General features: G+C 31.5%; 1 protein-coding gene and 2 long non-coding RNA genes across 3 annotated transcripts in view; 1 reads left to right on the top strand and 2 right to left on the bottom strand.

Annotated features, from left to right (window-relative positions):
* LOC127706097 (E3 ubiquitin/ISG15 ligase TRIM25-like) overlaps nucleotides 1-25811 on the top strand; it is a 630321-nt gene that overhangs the window by 425423 nt on the left and 179087 nt on the right. The gene's annotated exons all lie outside the window — the stretch shown is intronic.
* On the bottom strand, nucleotides 6160-7236 carry LOC127706117 (uncharacterized). Its single transcript, XR_007984231.1, has 3 exons — nucleotides 7114-7236; nucleotides 6490-6606; nucleotides 6160-6201 (listed from the first exon to the last, which is right to left on the bottom strand). It is a non-coding gene; the product is annotated as an uncharacterized LOC127706117 (long non-coding RNA).
* On the bottom strand, nucleotides 14720-16666 carry LOC127706115 (uncharacterized). Its single transcript, XR_007984229.1, has 3 exons — nucleotides 16548-16666; nucleotides 16024-16116; nucleotides 14720-14794 (listed from the first exon to the last, which is right to left on the bottom strand). It is a non-coding gene; the product is annotated as an uncharacterized LOC127706115 (long non-coding RNA).

Here is a 25811-nt window from a genome sequence, read left to right as displayed (position 1 = left end):
TTTCTGTTTTTTACCTTTGTACTTGTCGAAAAATGCATTATGTATCTTGCTATTACAAAAAAATGATTTACAAATACATTAATTTCTTATTGAATTCGTAGCTTAATTATATTAATAATAAAATTGAGAATGGAAATGGGGAATGTGTCAAAGAGACAACAACCCGACCATAGAACAGACAACATTAGTTTACCTCAGTGTGTATTTCCCTCATAGAATTATAGAGAACTACATCAGCTATTTTTACAAAATTCTTTGAAATAGACTATTAAGCCTTTCTACGGGAATTTTTCTCGTTCTTTTTGTATCGTTTGAATTCACTAGTCTCCCGAATCTTCCAACTATGCTATTTGCGCAGTGAAATCATTATGACGTCAATACAGGATATTGTTTCGCGGAATTTTTAAGTCGTGTGCTTCAAATTAAAATATGATGGTTTACCCAAAATATTTCATTTAAAACAGATATAACAGTTTCAATATAAGGAGCATACATATGCATTGTTTTGAAATATTATATATATATATATATATATATATATATATATGCATAAATAAATCGAAATTGAAAACAGCGTACAAACCTATGATTTTTTATACGTGTGCATGCAAAACGAAATTCTTGGTAGAGGGGTCTAAATACAGCACAAACAACATTTAAAAAAAAGACCGAAAAAGTAAAAAAAGTATATTCAAACAAAACGCATTTGACTGACAGGTCGAACAACGGGTGTTCTCAAACCCTGCTGACTGCAAATGGCGATTGCCAAATGAACGGATCACAAGATGTAACAAAATGGTTCTTTATTATTAATTTAATCCCAAACAGAAAACAATTAACTTGCGGAATATATGGTATGCAATGACGTACAAAAATGTGTACACCATATCTGAATTTTGACAATTAATGTCTCTTCAGTGATGTTAGGAATCGAAACGGTATTTGGAAGGCCATATAATTAACCTCAATTTAGGATAGACTCTTGAATATTGAGGAGTCGAATAAGAATGAACGGATCATATAAACCCGAAGGCAAATATGATACAAGCCCAAACGAAAAATATAAATAAGTCTAAATTGAAAACAACGTTCAAACCTATGATTGCGCTGGATAAAAACCGCAATTCTTATACGTGTGCATGCAAAACAAATTTCTTTGTAGAGGGATCTAAAAACAACACAAACAACATATGTATATATACATGTATTCTAGTGTCTTTCTGTATAATTAAGCACTTATTTGATTACTATGAGGACAATAGCAAGTGTTAAGTTCTCAGAACCAGTCAATAAGTGTATATTATATTATTCATACAGCGAAAAAACAAAAACAATACACATTTCGATAAAACAATTATCAAGATACGTGATACTGTAATTGAAACTTTTAATTGTTTCAACGGATTCGAAATCTACATAATGAAGCTTTATAAATAAATTAAGTAACTTATATACATTAATACGAAAATTTTCAATTTTCAAGGACCAAACTTTTTATCAAACAAATTTTTTTAAAACAAAATGTATCAATCACCTTCTTATTTTTTCTTCTGTTTTCCCCAGTTGATCTGAATACTTTATATTCATATAGTTCATATAATTTTCAACTTCTGGTACACCCCATGTTCGATTAATGAATTGGAATCAGCAATTGATTGTGCTTATATTTGTCGTTGTTATAATCATGATAACCTTATTAACATTTATTATATTTTTTGTATTTCATTCACGATAATGACATTAATAGTTTTATAGGTCCGTTTTATTGATGGGTTTTATTTGGTTCAACTTTGTGTAACAGATCTTTCGTCGGGTTGTTGCCTCTTTGACACAAACACGGGTTTCATTCTCTTTTTTATCCAATGATGAATTGGCTAAAGGACATTCTTTTTATAAAAAAAAGTCTGTTGCACCGGAAATTACGAAAAAATAAGATTTGAAAAAAACAATTGTATTTACATCTTTGTCTTTACCATTTAACGTGATGAAGCTACGTTAAAGTAAGATAACGTGTATGTACGAAAAAGAAAGTTTTTTTTTCATATGTCATGCTAATTTAACAGACAATTTTAAACAGCAACACATTATTCTCAAAAAACATGCTTGAACATTATCAATATTACTCTTTATATTTGAATAAGAAATTTCGTTTCAACTCTTTGTCTGTAGATACAAATAGTGATTATTAAAACTGGTGCTGGGAATTTACCAGCCAACGGTAACATATTGATAATGAAGTATAGTTATTTCCAATTTGCCAACAAGCAGTAGCTATAAAAGCTAAATTTTACTTTTTTCTGGGAGAGGGTGGGTTGAGGTGTTTTTTGTTCTATTTTAAGGTGCTCATAGGATTTTGTTATATTGAGTGAAAAGGTTTATTTTTTCAGTTGAAAGTTATTATTAGAAATTGAAATCAGGTTTTACTCAGATGTACGCGTTGAAACTTTGTCTTATATTTTTTTGAAAAATAAAAATATGTCTGTATTTACGTCCGATAAACCACGTTTTAAGATTATATTTGGATACCGCGTCTTTTAAAATTTGTTGTAAAGCATATGAAACTAGGCAAACTTGTTTTGGAGTGTAAAAAAACAACACTTATGATATTAAAGGTAAATTCAGAGTTTTATTTACCTTTTCAATTTCATTCAGATTTATTCTCTATATATACTTCCACACAACCAACACGGCGATTCTTAGTTTAATCAACTAGTCGTTCGAAGTCTAATTAAAGTTGGTGTTGTTATTGAAGCATTCTTTGAAAAATAAAGTTATTATAGAATCTGAAGATCTAGTCGAAAATGTTCAATCACAATTATTACAGTTTGAAAATGATATCAACACTTTAGATGTGTATACACTCTACACAACCATTTGCAATGATCGATTAAAATTGACGACATTTTCTTATTGAACATTGCACTTTTAAAAAACAAATCAAAGGAGAAGTAGACATAAACTTAATGATTAATGTTGATAAACGGATACAAAAAAACAAAAGCACCGAATGCTCTCTAATGAAATTTTGATCTACTGTTATTCAAAAACATATTTTTTTGGAGTTTGATTGAAAGTTATTTCATCAAACTGTCGTTTTTCAAATTACCAAAAAAAATGTACAACAAATAGTGCATTCCTACTGGTGGATTGTTTTACGACGAGTATATGTCTCAACTCAGGAGAAAAATGTTCATTTATCTTAAAATACTGGAACTATTAGAAAAGTCGGCTGACCGATTGTTTCCTAGCCGATATCTTGACATTTTAAAGAGTTTGTATTTTCTAGGTGAATGATGCATGAAAAGCAGGAGACGCGTACGCTGTCAACGTAATTAGTCTATCTATATAGAAGTAATAGCGATTTTTTATTGATTTGATAGTTGTTATCTTTTTCTATAAAAAAATATAATTTTCGATTTTTTGTCTTAGCGAGTATCTTGTATGCATTCGTTTAAACAAATACAATTGGAACATTTATTATAATTTGATTATTCTGGGTGTTCCAACAGGGTGTCGGCTATTATAAAGTTTTAATATTTATCTAAAAGTAATTCCTAAATTCTTGAAATATAAGTCATACAATACGAAATATTTTGATTAATGGATTTTAGGACAAAATGTGTAAACTGAAAAGTTTTTTTTATCTGCATGTTTATATATATAAACATTGACCTGCTAGTCAAATGCGTTTTGTTAAAATATACTTTTTTCATTTTTTTGGTCTTTTGGAAAATGTTGTGTGTGTTGTATTTAGATCCCTCTACCAAGACATTTTTTTTTGCATGCACATGTTTAAAAAATGTGGTTTTTATCCAACGCAATCATAGGTTTGAACGTTGTTTTCAATTTAGACTTTTATATATTTTTTTCGTTTGGGCTTGTATTATATTTGCCTTCGGGTTTATATGATCCGTTCATCCTACTTCGACTCCTCAAAATTCAAGAGTCTATCCTAAGTTGAGGTAAATTATATGGCCTTCCAAATACCGTTTCGATTCCTAACATCACTGAAGAGACATTAATTGTCGAAATCCGGATATAATGTACTAATGTTTGCATCTTTTGTTTGCGGTATACCATCTTTTCCGCAAGTTTATTGTTTTCTTTTTGGTAATAAATTAAAAGTTAAGATCCATTTTGTTACATCTGGAGCTCCGTTTATTTGGCAATTGCCAATGGCAGTCAGCAGGGTTTAAGAACATCCGTTGTTCGACCTGCTAGTCAAATGCGTTTTGTTAAAATATACTTTTTCACTTTTTTGGTCTGTTGGAAAATGTTGTTTGCGCTGTATTTAGACCCCTCTAACAAGAAATTTGTTTTGCATGTACACGTATAAAAATTGCGGTTTTTATCCAACGCAATCGTAGATTTGAACGCTGTTTTAAATTTAGACTTGTATAGAAAGCAAATTTTACAGATCTAACATTGTTGGGCTGATGTTTAGACGAGTTGTATATACAGAATGTACACAGCCATGTATCACCATCACTGCTGGTGATCCGATGGATAAATCTGTTGTAGAGTTGTCACTGGTTCAGACGTACTTATTAATATAATTGTTTCTGTGACTGTATCTTGCATTAATTTGTAGGATCCTTTACAATAGATATTTCAGCTGATCTGTAACAATTCCATCTTCATGCCTTATATATCATGTACTGTATTACGACGCTAGGTTAAAACTGACGAGGAAAGGTAACACCCAGCCACCGAAAGCTTTATTATTTTTGAAGCCTAGGTGGTCGTGTGGTCTAGCGCGTTGGATACAGTGCAGGCGATTTGGTGTCACGGTATCTCAGTAGCATGAGTTCGAATCCCGGCGAGGCAAAGCTAATTTTACAGATCTAACATTGTTGGGCTGATGTTCAGACGAGTTGTATATATACATGTAGGACTCTAAAGTGCGATGGTACTCTAAACTGCGATGGTCACGCTAAAGTGCGATGGTCTACGCTAAAGTGCGATGGTGATAGACGCTAAAGTACGATTGTTTGTTTCTTTGTTTTAGTGAAAATAGATGACACGCTAAAGTGCGATGGTATGACACGCTAAAGTGCGATGGTATAAGACACGCTAAAATACGACGGTATAACACGCTAAAGTGCGATGGTCCGGCATTCTAAAATGCGATCGTATTTGACAATCTAAAGTGTGATGGTATAACACGCTGAAGTGCGATGGTATGGCATGAAACAGTACGATGGTATATGACACGATAAAGTGCGTTGGTATAACACACCATTAATCCGATTGTGAAACGGGAATGGAGTTAATGAAATGGTTTTTGTTTTTTATGTGTTTATAATGGTTTTTCTTTTATTGTATTATTTATAAATCATGCCGTCTTTTGAATTGTTTTACACTAGTCATTGTGTTGTCCTATATAGCCTTATTTAATGCTCCACGTTGAAGGTCATAATGTAATAAGGTGCATACACCAACGAAATTTAGTTGTTTCGTTGACAAGTACACCACATTTGTTTTTGTTTTTTGTTTTGTAAATAAATCAGACCGTTTCAATTGTCGTTTAATACCCTTTGGTTGTTATAGATTAATATCTGCGGGGTTAGCCATTCGGAAACCTATAGTTACTTAGAATTAATGACATTTCGCCTTGGATAGAGATTGTCTCATTGGCAATCATATTATGATAATACACCTCTAGTTTTTAAGTTACTGTCTTATTTGCGAATATGAATCTCTTTAACAAACATACTTTTACTTTTACTTTTACAAATTGTGACTTGGATGGAGAGTTGTCTCATTGGCACTCATACCACATCTTCTAATATCTGTATAATAAAACCTATTGTTATAAAAAATATTTTATGAAATAATTAATTTATAAAGTAAAAAGTAGACTTTATTTGACACAACTAAATGACATGGAATTCATAAAAAAATTGTCTAACTCAAATTTGGACGATTTAGATATTTCGAAACTTGATGAATTTTGCCATTTTCAAGCTCTTTTATGGTATATACCTTCCCCTTACTGTCGTCATTTTCAATGTTTATAACAAGTCCTTTCTTCTAATATCCTGAAAGAAAAACGTGTGTTCCCGCTGATAGAGCTGAATTTGGTTTAAAGTCAATAATTTCATTAACTGCAAGATGAAAGGTTTGCATTTCTGTAATTTTGGATACTTTTTTGGGGAACAACTCATCCGGATACATGCTACTGTCCCATTCTTCACGATTCTGAAAAGCGTAAAAATAAAGTTACAATAAAATATAACATTTAATCAAAGCATGAAAATAACAAATGTAACAAATTGAAACAATCATTAAAAAAATTGTTCAAGTGATTATGAATTAAAATTAAAAAAAATCGCTATTAATGCAAATATTATGTTTTTTTTTTGCTTAAAAGTGTCATAATACTTTGATTTAGCATTCAATAGTACGTAACCAACAAATAATAGATTACACTCTGTTCGTTCACCTTGATTATTATTTATATTTTGTCACAATAAATAAGTTGCTTACTTCAGACATATAAATTTCGGTTTCCAAGTGACGGCGTTCAAAGCCTGGCATACCAGAATCAGTATGTTGTATGAATCTCCTTGCATACAGGTCCTTATAATATGGGCTAACTTCTGACTGAAAGCAAATAAGAAATGGTTTAATAATATTCTATAATTTTGAAGCGTTCATAACATTTTGTACACAAACCAGGCCGTTAGTGTTTTCTTTTGATTTGTTTTACATTTGTTTTACGAGACATTTTATAGCTGACAATGCTGTATAGGTTTTACTCTTTTCTAAAGGCCGTACGATGACCAATAGCTGTAAACTTCTATATCATTTTGTCTTTAGTGGTGAGTTGTCTCATTGGATATCAAAGTACATCTTCTTATTTTTGTATTCTAACTTCTTAAAACAAAATTAATTATTAAGTAAGTATAGCTGCTTATTTACAACGCTTAGTACGCATGAATAAATAGTTATTTACATTTGTGTAAAGTGTTTGAATAATTACTCGTAATACCTAACACACACCATGCAGTAATATAGAAATACATTTCGTTTAAAAATACCATTGAAATTGATAGTGTTTAGGCTATATTTTTAAGAGCTACTTTTTTAGAAGTTATAAAATTTACGTACTTGATGTAAACTTGTATTGCGCATCATTTGTGAATTTGTGATATCTTGCAGTGGCTGAGACATTTGGAGCTGCTGTTGTAACGGTATCATTTCATTCGATCTGTTAGAAGTCTGTACGGTATTATTTACCTTAAACGACAAAAATATTTGTATTTTTGAATAGGGTATTAATTTTAAAAATATAATAAGATTTACAATATTTTGTGACCAATTGAACTTGTTTTCAGAATTAAAATTTCAAATGTAATCCAATTACCCAATCTAAACGTTTCATAGTGATCAAAACATCTTAGCAATACTTACCTCGACATTTTCGACGCCATTTTCGGGCCGCATATAATGCACATTGCTAGTTATATTTTCATTTCCTATTATTACCTGAAATGTAAAGAAAACAAATAATCATTCACAAACAAGTACTATGTACACAAATTCCAAGTACATTATCTTCCATTACAATTTTGTGTAACCTTATTACAATTAAATTATGATTATATGAAATGACTTAATTTAAAAACAATTAAAATAAACAGTTATGTATCATACCGATTCACTTTCATTGATCATGTTGGTAATTCTTGTGTTCCACAACGACTCAACAAATTCCTGATAATCATTTTCTGCATCCATTCCGGCAATTTCTTGAGCTTTTTTATGCACACTTTCACTGTTAATCTATAAATATGCAATTAAAATGTTTTTTAAATCAAGTATTGTAACAAGAAGGAATTTTAACTTTTTTTAAACATACAAATTTATGTTATGCAATGTTTTAATTTGTTGTTTAATAGAAATATTTATTTCATTAATGAGCTTTTAAATAGAACAAGGTTTTCGCACTCACCTCAGAATTTGTACCTGATGCACCAATTGTTGCAGAATCAGTGAATAATGTATTATCTATAATCTCAGACTGCTGGTCTTCATTATTTTTCTACAAAGACATTTTTCATGTGAAATCTTTATAATACACTGGTACAATATAAGCTAACAAGTAATAGATATATTTAAAAATAATATTGTAATTTCATTACATTTTCTTTTTTACGACTTATGTGCAATTGACAACCCTCTTTAGTGAAATATTTTGTTTTACAAGTTCCATTATTTTTAATTTATTTTATATAAACAAGCAACTATTTTAATACCTGATTAACAACCCCGGGTTCTGCATCAGTAATTCCATTAATTTTCTCTGATTTTAAGTTTTCATTTAATGTCAAGTTATTGTTGTCGTCATCATCTTCCTCTACATCCACGTGAGCCATCTCTAGAAATTCTTTTTCCTCTTTAGTTAGATTACACTTTGCAACCTCAAAAAACAGTACAATAAATAAATTTATTCAAGTATAAATAAACAAAACGTTGAGTGTGATTGTCCAGTATATGCATGTAATATTTGTCACTGTACGTTCAACATGCAAAAATCATTTTTCACTGTGTTAACTTGAAGAAATTACCAGAAATAATAAAATTATTTACTTATATTTTATAATAAACACAAACTTTAAACTTGGTGTAACGTTTTATACTTAAATATAACCGTTGGCTTCGTGTATAAAATTGTGTTTATAAGATGATCTTTTAAACTGTACTTTTCAGTGTGGGGTTTTATCATTATCAAAAATCGTATTGCAACCTCTTTTTTTTTGTTTTTATATATGTGATTTGTGTTTTAATTGAACATTGTCCTATTTGCAATCATACCTCATTTTCTTATTTATAATTAAAAAAGTTTATATAATTTACCTGTTCTTCTAATGCCATTGAAAGTTTGGTCTCTTGAAAAATCTTTGATGGGGTGTCATTGGTCTAGTAGATTTGTTCACTCTGTTGTTATATTTGTAATAAAACTCTCCAAGTAAACTTGGCCAACCTCTTGTGTCAACAAACTGTCCTATCAAATCTTTCCATACGTCCTGAAATTATGGTGTAAAAAAGTGTTATAACATTGTTTTAAATTATATTTTTAATGAATATAGCATTTTGAAGATAATAGTTTAGTTTAGTAATTTATAGGTATACCGTTTGTCTACATTAAAGGTATAAACAAATTACAAAATAACGTTTTAGCGTCCCCATTTAAATATTCATAAAAAAGTTTTAAAAAAAGCCTGTTAAAGATGTAAACCTGGACATAATGTAAAGGCAATATATATTTCTATTGCTTTTTCTATTGTAATGAATAGGTGATACTAAATTATTATTTGATATTATAGTACAATTCAGTTTTTTTTAACTAACCTTGGGATTGAGGATGGTACGGACGACCATTAATTTTTCTTATTTTAAACTCATCTATCACTGCACAAAGATCTGCATTATTAAATTCTTTCCTGTTATCCGTCTGGAGAATCCGAGGTGGACCAAATATATAGATACATTTTAGGAGCAATTCGGAAACTTCCTTTGCTGTCTTCTGCTTAAGATGTCCACCAAAGGCAAAGCGGCTGTAGCAGTCAACAATATTACATATGTAATTATATCCTTTACATGGAGGCATCTTCTTTAAATCCATTTGCCACCTACTATTGGAATAGGTAGCTGGTATTGGTTTTCTAGTTATTTGTGTCTTTGGTAAATCAACCGCTGCAAGGCATTGCGAACATTTTACATGTTGCTTAAACAGTAATCTAGTATTTTCACGAACTGCGGGAAAATATCATTTCCTTAATGTTTCATAAATAGCGTCACTTTTGCGGTGATCAATTTTATGATTGTTGTTAATTTCCACTATCATTTCTTCTTTAGATAAGACTCTTCTATGATTGTCTCCTACCTTTGTACTTCTGTGGTACAATGAACAAGTATGGTCATCATACAGAAAGTTGGCCAAATACTTTCTAACACTTGTATCTCCCATTCGTAAGTTTAGTTCCTCCTTTACTTTTTTAAGCACCCCAGCTATTTTCATCAAATTTCTTTTTGCATATCAAATTTACCTCTTTCAATACCGACCAAAAATGTTCCGGATTAGGATCATTAGTTTCTCTTTTCTTTCTTTTTTTGTCACGTATAAACCCTTCATCTGGACACAAATCCTGGTTTAACGGCAAGTCCATTTTTTGTTTGTACAAAAGGCTTATAACGTCATAATGATAGTATCGTTGCAAACGTCCATACTTTCGCGAAAAACGCACTTTCGCGGAAAAACGCACTTTAGCGTATTGAGCCATCGGACTTTAGCGTGTTCCACTTAATAGCACAGACCATCGCACTTTAGCGTGACCATCGCGTTTTAGCGTCCCCATCGCACTTAAGAGTCCTACATATATATATTTAGACCCCTCTAACAAGAAATTTGTTTTGCATGCACACGTATAAAAATTGCGGTTTTTATCCAACGCAGTCATAGGTTTGAACGTTGTTTTCAATTTAGACTTGTTTATATTTTTTCGTTTGGGCTTGTATTATATTTGCCTTCGGGGTTATATGATCCGTTCATCTTATTTTGACTCCTCAAAATCCAAGAGTCTATCCTAAATTGAGGTAAATTGTATGGCTTTCCAAATACCGTTTCACTGAAGAGACATTAATTGTCGAAATCCGGATATGGTGTACAAAATTTTTTGCACCTTTTGTTTGCGGTTTTCCATCTTTTCCGCAAGTTTCACTGCATGAAAGTATTAATTTAAGGTATCAATAAACTACTTGAAAATCAGTCGTAATTTCCGAGTTTATTTTTTTTCTGGTAGTTTATAGTTCAAGTAAACGCAATGTTTAATAGTAGTTTACAAATAGTTTACTGGACGCAGTAAGTTCATGAATTGACACCTGATTTACTGTCCAGTAATTTTCGAATTTAACAAAGTTTAATATACATACAACATCAAATTTAATGTAGAGAAAATCTGTAAAACATGATTTACTACAAATTAAAGTCAATAATATTCCAAACAGTAAGCCGTTTACTGTGGTTTTAAATCTGATTCAACATCGAGTTACAAATTTAATACAACGATAAACTTTCATAAAAATGCAAATTGAAATCAAATTCAACATCACGTTTAAAGATTTAATGTGTGAAATAACTTGATTTACTTCAAATTTAAACTCATTTTGACTCCATTTACTATCGAAAATCTTTGTAATCTCCGTGTTTGGTGCACCAAATATATGCCAATTGACCTGCAAATTCACGACAGAAAACAGTATATATTTGCAGCTTTCATCCACATATGACCAGTAACAGTTCTTACAATCGAACCCTATTATAATGCAAGATATCTTTGTTTATACAAACATACTTCAGTATAACAAACAAAGCCATAATTGTACACCCTAAGTTGCCACAACCCATAATTCGAATTAAACACTAATGATTGCCTCAGAATACAAGATATTACAGTGAGAGGAGCAACTGGAAATTCATAAAAAAGCTGCTCGTAATGGAGATCTAGACTATGGCGAAATCCTGAATAAAAAAAAACAATTATCTAGAATCTTAGCTAAATTTATTCATTATTTTCAATTTACAAATACATGACAAAATAAAGTACTAACATTCCGTTCTATAATAATTAAAAAAAAAACACCTACATACATAACAAAATTATAAAACTCTAATTGTGTGCATTTTTGTTTGTTTTTGCTAAAGCTAGCACTGTTTTTAAGGAACAAAAACATATCAACTTCATGATGTAAAATGACTGAGTATTTAAATATAATAAGCAGTAACATATTTGCAGAATCCTTTTTGTTGTGGTTGTTTTGATTGTCTTACCTAATTATTTTAATAGAAAGAGTTATTTCCCTTTGAATACAAAGATTCGAGCTGAATAATAAAATCCAACGTAATTTGGAGGGTTTAACAAGCACCCAATTATATACAACCCCTTTCTTTCAAGATCTTAATACCTATTTTTTATAAGAATATTAATAATTATAAACGTGTAAACCTTTAAGCTAAAAAAAAAACAACAAATTTCTTCAATTTTTAAAGATACGAAAAATATTCTTATTTTAACAAGAGTTGTTTCCCTTTCATTGCTTACTGTTTTTAATCAATTGAAGAAAGAAAAAAGATTCACATATAAGATCCCAGTTACATGTCTATATGTTTTATCAGTGCAATTAATTTCAAAATATATATTTGATTATGCCCGCGTGGACATCAATATAATATAAAAAATACACAATGAAGAGCTTCACCACTAAAACAAGGATTTTAAATGTAAAACCAACAATTGTATACATGCATTGTATGATTGCTTACATCAGGGTACCAGATAAAATTTACTGCTATCTAGCTTTTTCTTGTTTATATTGTATAATTACGCACAAAAGAAATATTTAAAACATTGAAATTTAATATATACCAAGTTTCTTACTACATTTTGTATTTCGAAGAACTACCATTTTGTCTTCTTTTTTTTTACTACTATGTGCAAATAATACACTGCTTATTTTCTCGGTATCACTTCCATATTTAAAAAAAACCAAGATTTTCCATCTAAAAATGAAGATTCTATAAAAAAATATTTTTTGAACATTTATTTTCCGTGATGCTAGGTTACAAACCAAAAAAGTTATTATATTTTGTTTTGCCAATGAAATGTCCATTGTTCGTGTTATTTTTAAATAGTTTTGCCCATTACGACAATACTGTTGTTTCAAGAAGCACTTTTCTTTACTATTTTTTATCAAAAACGTTCTCCTTCGAACCGCTTGTTGTTGTTGAAGACGGTATGTTGAGATCCGACATGAAGATGTATTTTTTCTCTTTCTGTTCGCATCTATTTGATTTCGTGATGACTGAAATATGTTGATATAAAAAAAGAACGATATATCAGATTTTTTTTTTTTAGTTTGGGACAAATAATTGTGTAAAAATTATTAACAATTACATGTAGCATTTACTTTGGTCGGTAAAACTTGCATACTTAAAACGAATAAAGTTTAATCATTGACATTATTTTAAAACTATTTAAACACCCATTCATGTCCTGGCACGACTTCTGGTTTTATCCTTGAGGAAACTGCCCCAACCTCTCGTTTATGGTGCTGCCGTCTGCTTCTCTTGGTTAGTTGACCATCATGTTTTTGGCCTAGTTTTTTTTACTAATTTATCAACATCGTCGGACCTCCAAGGCAGAGGTCTGACGATAAACGATCCTTCGTCTTATGAATCTGTTTGTTCATAAGACATGTTCTGCACCACAAGGCTTTTCGAGCCCTTTTCTTTTTGTTCCTCTGGTATACTAGACTTTTACTTTTAGGGCCTTTTTCTGTTGTTTAATTTCTAAAATAAAAGAGAATTAAGCTCAAATCAAAATTCCTTGAATTTCATTTTGAATACATACATGTCAAATAGATTCCATAAATGCCGTAATAACTCTCTTACAATAAAGATATTATTATCAATATTATTATTATTATTTTTATTATTATTATTATTATAACCTCCACAAAAAGCAGTCTGTAAAAACAATACTAGTGATTACTGTGACAGAAAGCATGCTGTATATTATTTATGAATATAATATAATCCAACAGAACACTCAATTCCTAGCATTTAATTTCTCTCTCTCTTTCTTGAAAAGCCCGGCCGGCGAGAGAGGGAGAGAGAAATTCTACCGCTACATCAAGTGAAGGCCTGCCAATCTTTTTGAGTATTGAAAATTCAATTGTCGAGAGTGGAGAAATATTATATTGCACGAGATTCGGTGTTGGATTCTGTTTCTATTTTGATTTTTAGACGTTACGTAGACAAACTTTTTCACTGATCTGCAAAATGAGGTATTGAACAGATATATCATGTTATGGAGATGTATTTGCGAAAAATACCAGTCAAGGGACCGTGAAATTTCCCAAGCCGCTAGGCGAGGGAAATTTGGTCCCAAGACTGGTATTTTTCGCAAATACCCCTCCATAACATGATATATCTGTTTAATCACACCGAATAGATTTTGATTGAAACTGTCTGTACATGTGAAGGGAAATCGTAGTACCGCGGGAATTATACATGTACTTATACGCGTAAGTCCTGTCTTTTTGTAACGTCATGGTATCTATATGTGTAAACGTCATTGTTATTCCATCATTATATCGTTCATTTGTATAGACATTTTTTTCCCTCTTTACATGTATATTTCTGACAGTTTTCGGTTTAACTCAATCAATAGTGCTTAACCATGTTGTCAGGATAAAGTGAGAAAGGTTCCGAATAATTTTGGCGGGACTGGCTCGCGAGGGTAAAAAAGGAATATCCAAAATGGCAAATACCACGGCAAAGAGGGGAATTTGAGGCAAATTCGTATGAAATGAGAACAAATGTTAGAATATGCGAAAAATACACTGGCTAACAACCAATCAAAATCCGGCATTCTTATATAAGGTGTAATTAATATATATATGTTACGTCGTTAGATATGGTCACCTTTTTCCTTTTTTTATTGTAGCGTCACAAAAGGAATTTAGTGAAAAGCAAAAAAAAAAATGAAGTTAAAAGGGGGTTCCCTGTTTTGAGTGATATAAGTATATAATATTAAATAAAACTCCCGTCTAAATCCGCTTCTTATGTTGACTGTTATATCTGAATTGTTCACCATAATAAAAAAATCAGTTCTTACTCTTCTCATCTTGCTGTACACAGCCGTTTTCTTGTTATGTTCTTCTTGTTTACCAGTTTCGTCTCTTCGTTTCTTTGCTTTGAACGATTCAAAATTTGTCTTTATCCCTTCTACAAAAAAAATCTACTTAAGGCAATTTAAAAGAAATATTTTTTTAACATACAATTGCTTGTCTCCATTTGAGACTAAACAGTGTCACTTGGTTAGTCCATGGTAGAATGTTTTGATGTGATATGATCGAAATCAAAATAGATCTATTAAAGTTATATGATAGTATGCATTTGCTAGTATGTGATCCATTAACATAAAACTTATTTATAATATGGAAATTATATGGCGTTTCAAAATATTATTGAAAGTGTCTGCTTATATGCCCGTGCAAATGCGTAAATAAAGTAATATATAAGGAAAGAAATAATATGTATATTTATTTTTCAAAATCATGAGTAAGAAAGGGAGTCCAAATTTTACGTCGCAGGAGATTCAAAAAGTTTGAATGCAAAATGGAGAAGAATAAATCTAAATATTTTGCCGACTGAGCAACACAACTATTATTTTTATTGTAATGTACATTGTACATGAAATTATACATGAAAAGTAATTAGAATTCTAGTTGATAATCATAAGACCATCATAAGTCATGTCGCGAGCTAGTGTCTTAAGTTTACGACAAAAGTTATGATATATCGTAACTTGGGACACTTACGAAAACATATCTTACGACTATGACATGTCCTAAGACCATCATAAGACATGTCTTAGTCATAAGATACTTTCGAAAAACATGCCCCTGGTAATGGGATTACTCATTTCAACACTTGGTCCGAAATCATATGAAGTGAATTCAATGGTAATTTGGAACGTCATGTTTCGAAATAAAAAGAGGTCAGATACAGGTGTGTAGCAACAAGGGATCGACCATGTGATTTCAAAGAGGGGGGAGGGGGGTATGGTTATTTCCTAAAAAAATATTCTGAATCCAGATTTCCCCCATACCTTATAGTGTTAAATTTTGCAAAAAAAAATGTTCGCGCTTCATACCCCTCCCCCCCTTAAAGTTAAATGGTTACTCCCTAAAACAGCACAACAAAAATACCCTCTTGTAAAAAAAAGCCGACAGTATCAATGTAATGTTAACATAAGCTAGGATTTATTCAGTAACGTAACACTACTTTCCAAAATAAAAAAAAGTATCAACTGAATTTGACTACTTTTAACTTTTTAGATGTCATTCTTAATATGACAGTTAAACATGCCTTCTAGGCTAAGCAATTGTATTGCAGAGCTGCAATTTCGACTATTTTGTTTTTGGGGGTTAGGGGGGGGGGGGGGCTCAAACCTCTAACAACACCCTCCACTTCATCAGGATATTGGGCCTTTTACAAATTCTATGATGAATCCAGACTTCTCTTTGTTCTCTGCAGAATTATATCTAAAAAAAAGTAATTTGAAAAATAATCTTACTGTAAATCAAAACTTCCTTAAATAAGAGTGTAACAAATGTCGGTAAAATTATTAATTTGTGCTAAAATGTTGTTTGAATCTGAATAGAACTATGATTACCAAATACACATATATATCCTGCAAACTTTTCACTTAAATTGACCCAAAAGCTGTGTACAAAATTAAGATTTATACTCGAATAAGTAGAATTTCATAATTAATGATTCAAAGTAGATATATGATCAAAATTAAATCTGTGTCGTAAATCACAAGTAATCGAGCATTTTTACTAAAACCGTATCGTTTAATGATGAATGTGGACATACATAACATATTAAATTACATTGGTTTGAATAACAAACCATGAGATTTTTTCAATTTCCAAGGAAACTTTTAAATCATTTAATTTCATATACATACTTTAAAATACTGCCAGTTTCGTTCTTTATTCTCCAGATGAAATCCTTTTCAGTAATACCCTGCTGATAACCATCCCTTCTTGATTGCTGAAAGGAAAAAGATACGCTCTTAAGCATTTAAATTGCATGCATCAAGAACAACTGAGAACTGATCGAAGTTATATAATTATATGTGTAGAAAGTCGCAAACATAAAATATATATACATGTACATTCTTAACTTCACGACTTCATTACGTTCTAATTAAAACACGACAACATGTAATCAAAGTGTGTAAAATTTTGCAATATTTATACAATTAAAACACAAAATGTAAGTGTGCAATATGTATTCGAATCTTGTGCCGACCACAATTACTTCTTTGTACATAGTCCGAAAAAAAAAATTGTAATCCGTGAAAAAAGGAAATAAATGACATTTTGCTAAGTATTGAATTTTTAGGTTCGCAAACTTAGTGAATATTGTTATGATACAATACATAAAAATGAAAATTGTATAAGCTATCCCCTACTTCATGTACAATATGCAATATTTTGAAAAGGTTAAATAAAAGTTGAACAATGAATAATTACTTAGACGTTAATCTTTTGGCTTCCCTTTTTTCGTTCATTTGTTTTTGATTGTAGTATTTGAATCATAATATCCACTTTCTTTTCAACATTAATTTGTTTTTCTTGCACTTTTACCAGTTGCCTTTTCATTTAGATGACTTCTTTGTTAAAGTGTCAATCTAAAAATAACAATTATAACTAAACCATTTAAAATACATGAATTACAAAACTCAATATGAAGTTCATCATTTTTAAAAAACCAAAAGACTATTAAATTAAAATCAATCCGTCATTCAGAATATATATGTACCTAAAAAAAAACACCTAAATTTATGACATTCACCGATGTATACAAGTGGTGTATATAACAGATTTAAAGCATAACATATATTATATACAATGTATGTACATTGTCGGAAAATATAAGATGTATGTGTACGAGCTCTAGAAACAGGACGAAAAGCGAGGCTCTCCGAGTTTTTCTTCTGTTTCGCAGCGAGTACAAATACATTTAATATTTTCCGACAATGTACATATATTGTTTTTATCCTGCAATTTACACCCGACACGTGAAACTTTAGTTGTTGAAATACAAATCATTGGATTTTAAAACTGGTGCGCACGAAATTCAAAAATCGTGCGTAAGAATTCGAAACTAATGCGCATGTCATTTCAAAAACTGGTGCGAAACTTTCAAAAATGGTGTGTAGGACTTTTAAAATAATGCGAACGACTTTCATAAATGGTACACACGACTTTTCATGCGCACTAGTTTCAAAGTGGTGCGCACGATTTTTCAAACTGATGTGCACCAGATTAAATCTCGGGCGAACGAAAATTGTATATGTATATGGCACTTAAGGCGCTCCGAACAACAGGACATGATTGTAGCAACATATAAAATTTACCTGGCGATTAATATATAATCAACAATTTTGCGCCTGTCCCAAGTCAGGAGCCTCTGGCCTTTGTTAGTCTTCTATGTTTTTTTTTTTTTTTAGTTCATTTATATGTTTTGGAGTTTAGTGTGACGTCCATTTTCACTGAACTAGTACACAATTTTATTTAGGGTCAAGCTAGCTAGCTGAGGACCACCTCCGGGTGCGGGATTTTTTCGCTGCGTTGAAGACCCATTGGTGGTCTTCGGCTGTTGTCTGCTCTTTGGTCGGGTTGTTATCTCTTTGACATATTCCCCATTTCCATTCTCAATTTTAAATTAAATAATTCAGTTGTAAACTGAGAAATAAAAGTTGAAAACTCAGCTTAAAAATACTGTTTTGGTGAAAATATCATATAAGATATGCTGATTAAATAGGACATAACAATTTTTAATCATTATAGTACTTATTATTCAAAACGCAATACAAATTTGTAAAGGTTAAAGTGCTTTTCATATAGTACATTTCGTATATAAAGTATGATATTTGTGTACTCATTTTTAGATTTTTGTCACGATAACATATTTCCCATCGGCAAATCGTCGATTCATATATATATATATATATATATATAAAAAAAAATGTTATGAAAAGTCTATCAGGTGAAATTTTAGATAAAATGTGAAACTGTTGTTTCTTCTTTCGGAGCAGAGCTTTTAAATGGTCCCATTGGAACAGATGGAAATGTTAAGATTTAACAGGAGATTAATTTACTATAAACCAATGTGATCAGTGACATAAATATAATGCAAAATAACGGATACCATCACAATTTTAATGAAATATATGGTAAAAATGAAGAACATTTTCAATTGTGGCCATAGTTTCAATTTTACAATAAGCATAGATAAAGAACACGCGTAAACGAAAATCCGATTAGCGGCTTTTGCCTCCTTTTTGATTTGAAATTGACAAATAAAAATTATTAGTTCTAGTTACTCATCGAAAGATCAATTGACTGATTGATAAATATTGTACAACTATTGATTTTTGCAACAGTTTATTAAGACAATATGGTAAAAGCGCGAATGATTGGTCTCCATTTTCTTTTAAATGTTTTGCTAATTTTGAAAATAATGAACATGTGTGCACAACAATAATCAGAGACGATGATAAAACATGTGTTCATGAAGAGAAAAAAGAAGCGTGGTAACATAAAGAAAAGTGGTTTTACTGAAAATAGAAAATTACTGTTAAAAAAATCGGCATGAAGTGTTATTGCTTTTTATTCATTCAGTTATATGATATGACTTCTTTTTTTTAAAACATTGTTTCAAAAATCATTAATCAATTTATTTATTTTTTATTTAACTAAGAATTGAAAGTTCATAATTATTAAGACGGAAAAAAGAACAGCTAACCGACAAAATATAGATCACAAAAGAATAAGGATAACTAACACCTGTACATATGTTATCATTTACTTTTCAAAGATAACTTAAAGAAATTGTTTTAAGATGTTTAACCTTAAATGCTTTTTTATTTATTCATTAATTGATAGAAGCAGTATTTCACCATAATAGAAGACAAAGTATATCTATATGTCAATTGTCCGACTCAGAGGCGCTTTCATTTTTTTCTTTAATATGATAGACTAAATTATTTCTAGGCGTACAGGACAAGTTGTAAAAGAGATTTCGTTTCTTTTTATCTTCGTGGAATTATTTTCTGAGCAGATTCAATTACCAGGAATGCGTCATCACATCTTATATCAATGAAGTAGATAAATATATACTTTCATTCACTATATATAATTGATTTGTCCAGATTTCAAATATCAGTATTGTTAATTTGAATTTAGTTGCAAAACGAATTAATGACCATTTTATCCTGTATTTTTGCATACCGTTGGTTTCGAAATCAGGCAGTAATTAAAACCTATGAAGATATGAAAACTTAAGAAAAAAATATACAGGAACATCGTTAACCAAAAACAAAATGAGTATTAAAGCTATCAGAGACATATAATACAATGGTTTACTTTTGGCCGTTTTATGCAAACAATTCTATTTAAGCAGACGTGCAGACACATCATCTAGCTATTAGCTGAGGTAACTGCCATATAACTAATATTAGTTACATTTGCAACAATTCTCGACTTGATATACAAATGTATACGATTACGAAAGTTTTATTTTGATTCGGTTATTTTAACTTTAATAAACATTTACTAAAGCAATTTTGTGACAGTCATTGTATTGATATATACAGCTTTAATAATAAAGGGCTTTAATGATAAATGCGGCATCATTGTTAAAGAAAACGAAGTTATAAATGGCTAGTTTTTAAAACAAAAGATACACGAAAGAATATTTGTCCCGGAAATGTGAAAAAAAATGTTTGAACCTTTAAAGGGAAAAGTTTTTTACACACAAAAACATTTTGTTTTTAAATATTTTTTTTTTCAATGTGTGTTATGATGGTCACTTGTCTAACACTGTTCTAACAAAAACCCTTGGTACTTGGGAACAGGACACTTTTGTTTTAGCCCTCCCCCTTTTTTCTGTAATTTGTTATTTTTTTGGTTTTCTTATAATTTCATTTTTTTCTCGCGTTTTTCTATTTCATATGAACATAAATATACAAGAAATAACTTTTATTTGCAATTGTATATCAGTTCTAAAGTAAACTTGGAATTGATAGATAATAGCAAATACAAGTTATTTCTAGTACATTTATGTTCATGTAATACAAAAAAAAAAAAATGAGAAAATAATTGAAATTAACAGAAAACAAAAAATAACAAATTTAAGGAAAAAAGGGGGCGGGCTAAAAAAAAAGTGTCCTGTCCCCAAGTACCTTTGACAAAAACGTATCCGTTGTAAGCAGACAGATAGACAAAATTAAATCATAACATATTACACTTAAGAAACACTTCATTGTTGGAATTTTCATCGATTTTTTAAAGTTTTACCTTGTTTGCTGATGCTGTAGTCTGTTCTTTTCTTGATATACCCTCTGTGACAGGAGTAGTTGACCTGCTAGAACGAACTTTTCCAGATAAAGGTGTTCTTAGGAAAGTCGGAATGATTGTCCTGCTGGAACATGGTGTACTTGTTGGTTGGGGTATTAGAATAACTTCGAATTGACGGTGTACTAGAACGACTGACTGTTACTCTACTGCATTCCAAAAGACTCATGGACTCATCGGGTATATCCTCTGTCCCGCCACATGCTCCTGCCATATTATCACTGGTTGTTGTTTCCCCTTTCTGACTTTTGCTGCTGTATTCATCTTCGCCAGATGAATAGTAATGTAGATGAAGGCTTTCATCTTCCATAGACACGTATATATGTATCAGAAAAAAACATCACGAAAAACTACCTATCAGACTTAAACAAGTTGCTTTCTTTAAAAAAAAAAGAAAAGCAACACGTGAACCCGAGACCACTGACTGGTCACCAAATATTTTTTGCTGAATTTATTTTTGCTTTTGATTTGAAATAAATGACTGTTGATAGAATGAGGTAATAAAAAAAAATTAAATTACCTTTATTGAAAATATGTTATTGTGTGTAGATTCGTGCACAAGTCAATTAAAATCATTGCTGGATTTTAGTTGTAAATAGAAAATTGTGTACAATTACCATTTGAAAATACCTTTTAAGGCTTGACTATTTTATTTATTACTTGGGATTGTACATCATTATTTCTCCGTGTTTTATATACAAAGACCTAATCCTATTCCAATTCTCAATTCTGCAAAACGGACGAAAAAGACCAACAGATCTAGACAAACAATAGTACACAAAAAACAACATAGATAAGAAATGCAAAAAAAATCACCTTCGACGAATGAAATCAATGTTTATGCATGCACGTACTTTTCTTGCGCAAGAAATAGTAAATGGTTAGCATACACACTGATATTCTGGAAAAAAATATCATGCATTTGCGTCATCACGTATATTTATTCTAGGTTCAAATCTAATGTTAGTTGAATTCGGATGTCAAACTGCCTACCTCAAGTGGTTTGACTGCGGATTCATTGCCATTCAATACGGCATTTGTGTTTATTTGTGATAATTCCTTTGAACACTTAACATTAGTAACACTTATAAATGGACAGAAATCAGAAAAAAATATTAATTCAATTTCAAGATTCCAGTGTCTTTCAGATATATATAGATGTTTAGGTTCACAAATAAGCACAATAAACAGGCTCAGATCCAGGATTTGATGTAAAGGGGGAGTTGGGGTGCCCCTGAGAATGAGAGGAGAAAAAAATGACTGTAATTTCACCTATAAAATATATTTTTTTTCTGTCGCTAGGAGGCGCGCGCCTTGTGAATCCGCCCCTGATAAACAATGTACTTCAACTTCTCCTATCCGACATCTTAATTCAAATTACATTCTTGAACCTGACTTATAAAACACTTGTATACTGCCGAATTGCAAATTAAAACCTATGTAAATATATGCAGTATCAGACTTTTTTCAGTTAAACCCCCCTTTTTGTACATATACAGCTGCCAAAAAGATTTCCAATAATGTCTTTTTAAAACCCCCATATCTATAGTTCTTCGATATTTAGGTGAAAGATTTAATCCCACCACTCGGATGCACGGAATATCAAATGAACATGTGATCTCCACCGAAGTTTAAAATTACGTTAATTAACAGCTTTTGATAGGCTGATATTTTCTCTATTTGTTAATATAAAACGCCTATAATCCACACATCCCATATAGCCTAATATGGGCCGACACTATTTTAGTGTTTCTGCAGTTAACAGGGGCGTAACTAAGTATGTAATCAACTGTATGCACAAATTGCGGCAGATGGTCTGGGGGTCGACTAAGGCCCCCAGCAGGTCCAGGGCAGAGCCCTGGTAGAGGGTTCAGGGGGGCGAAGCCCCCTGACGGAAAACGGTTTTCAGCATTTTAGTTGCAAAATTTTGTGTACAAAAAAAATTAAATTTACTGGTTATTTTATCATGATAATATACACGAAGAAAAGTTCGAAGAATTATAAATAATTTTACAATATCATCTCACTGGTGAATTAGCGCAGTACGATCGGAATTCTTAAAAAAGTATATTTTTTATTTACAATATGCATTGCCCAGCATAGATCAGCGTAGCCCTTTAATTAAGCAAAACATCCTGTTTAGTATTTTCATATCTATTCATTTCTGACTGCGGATAGTTGATATATACGTTAATTGATAGTACATATAGACGATACTTCATTAAAAGAATAGACACATAAACACTGAGACTACTATATATACTTATACTATCCTTTGGGCTAGACATCGACCATCCATCTTTTGATTCTTTAACCTTCACCCCGGCCACACAAACACATACACACACATAGTAAATGCCCAGTGCAGAAGTTCGGTTCTATTCATACTATCGTGACAAAATTCAAGAAATTCATATTTTCTTATATCCTCTACTGTAAAATCCATACCTGCATAAGAATTTGAATAATTATGGTCATAACACGTAGATCTGAGAGTACTCGAAGTTACTGAAAGCTAGTTGATTGATTGATTGCTAACTTGTCGTCCAGTAGCAAATAGTTATGCATGTTCAAGACAAAAAGAAATTTACAATAAATACAACAGGTGTCCACTAGGTCCTGTAATAGGGGTCGTCCAGGATGAAGGTCTGAAAATTTGAAAATGCCAGGGTTTATAGAATAGAGACAAAAATTTTGCCTTTCAGCAGACCACCTACGGACCCCTCATAGAGTTGTTGCAAGTGTTATTAACGTGCAAAGAGCGTGGCATTCTCTCTACACTAGGCATGAGTTAACGTCCCCATTCTGACCAGATGTGACTGCGTATTTATACATCCCGCACAGACAAGCAGACGCCCCACTAAAGTCTTTGACAAGGGTTTTATTGTAGATCGGATGAAGACAAAGTGGAAAAAAGCTAGTTGAAAGCCAACAACAACTAATAAAAAAAATCATGTATCTAAGAAAAAAATATCAGGGTTTTGACCATGTTAAGGCTCATTCGAGTATTTGTTGGTAGAAGTGAAATGATGTGAACCAAAGTTCTAGTTTTAGTTTCTATATAAGGTGGAATAAAATGTACATCTACCCAATACTCCATTCACTAAGGATGATAGACTAGTGTACAAATGACATTTGATAATAAAAGAATTTTGACGACTTCATGTGCATCTACAGATAATGTTGTCATTATTTTTTTTAATACCAAAAAAATATTTGTGAAAAAAATGATGTGTAGGCACGTACGTGCCTAAAGTGACCAACGGCAGCTACGCCCCTGGAACTTAAAGCCATTGATGGTCATCCTAAGATGCATTACTTTTATATTATCAAATATAAAAATTATTTATATATGTATCAATATATTCATATTAAAATTCTTCATCAATTAAATTAATGGTATTATGCAGATCTGCCAGCATCATGGGTACTGACCTCCTACGGATCCAGAAAGTATTTGTAAAATTCAATAGGGGGATGAATCCGTAAAGGGGGACTAGGGGGTCAGTATCAAACCATATAACTTATAGTATGAGCTAGCACATATAATGCTTGAAATATAAAGACATTAATATTGTTTAACTTATTCAGGAAAAGGTGCCAGCAATGTTAACGTGACCTCTCTGCCGTATATTAAAATAGTTTTTTTCTGCCGTGTTCTTTATCGCATGCCCTTGCTTCTTTTTATGTTGCTAGGAAAGTATTCGGACGGAGAATGAAGGATACAAATCATAATTGTCATGAAAACATATTCTCCAAGAAAATTTATTAACTTAACGATGAACACAATATAAAATTAAGGAGATGTGGTATGCTTATCAATGAGACTACTATCAATTAAAGTTCATATGAAGTGGATTTAAACAATTATAGGCAACCGTACGTCCTTCAACAATGAGAAAAACCCATAGTCGGCAATAAAAGGCCCCGACAAGCCAACATTATCACGGCCCATCAACAGTTTTGCAATTCTTATCGACAGAAACGATTTTGTACCATAAATTCACATAAACTTCAACTAACAATACGTATAAAAGTTATCGATGCGCTTCAAAGAAAGGAACTTAAACTGTTCCGGATCTTAAAGGATAAGCAAATCATGCTTCACATATGACACCCGTCGTGTTGTTCATTTATGAACAAATTCGATAAAAAGTCTCATTCCGTGATGTAACATTCGAGGAAAACAGGACGAGTTGTGATCAAGACAATACTCTAATGAACATATCGGTGGTAATCTGTGACACATATATTACTGAACTGTAACCAACACGTGATGGCGTCCGTAACTTTTTCGAAAGGATAACTGTAACTATATCACGTGAAACCCATGGGTTAATAGCTTCCTTTTAATTATCAAGAAGACCCCATGGGTTGACAGGGGTCTAGAAACGTGATCACCCCTTGGTCTTCTTTCGATGGCAGAAAACCGTATCCAAAATAAAGGCGTCCGTTGGGCTGTGTGGGATGTATAAATTCGTAGCCACGTCCGGTCAGAATGAGAACGTAACTCCGATGCCGGTGCTCTTTTCATGGTATAAAATCTTGCAAAATCCTGCGAGAGGACGGGCGTTGGCCAGTTGCAAGGCTTAATTTCTGTCCCTTTTTCCATATACCAACATTTTCAATTGACATTCCAAATTTTCAGCGTCATCCCGATCAACCCCCTATTGCAGGACCTAACTATTCACGGTATTCATTTTTTATTTGTCTCGTCCTGAACATGCATGAAACGTTTGCTACTGGACGTTAATAAACAGCAATAAATCTATCAAAGAAATCATGATAGGACATACACGCTCTGA

Source organism: Mytilus californianus, unplaced genomic scaffold, assembly GCF_021869535.1.
Source record: "Mytilus californianus isolate M0D057914Y unplaced genomic scaffold, xbMytCali1.0.p SCAF_6, whole genome shotgun sequence".
NCBI lineage: Eukaryota > Metazoa > Mollusca > Bivalvia > Mytilida > Mytilidae > Mytilus > Mytilus californianus.
The sequence above is the reverse complement of the archived record's forward strand: the minus strand, read 5'-3'. Positions and strand labels throughout refer to the sequence as shown.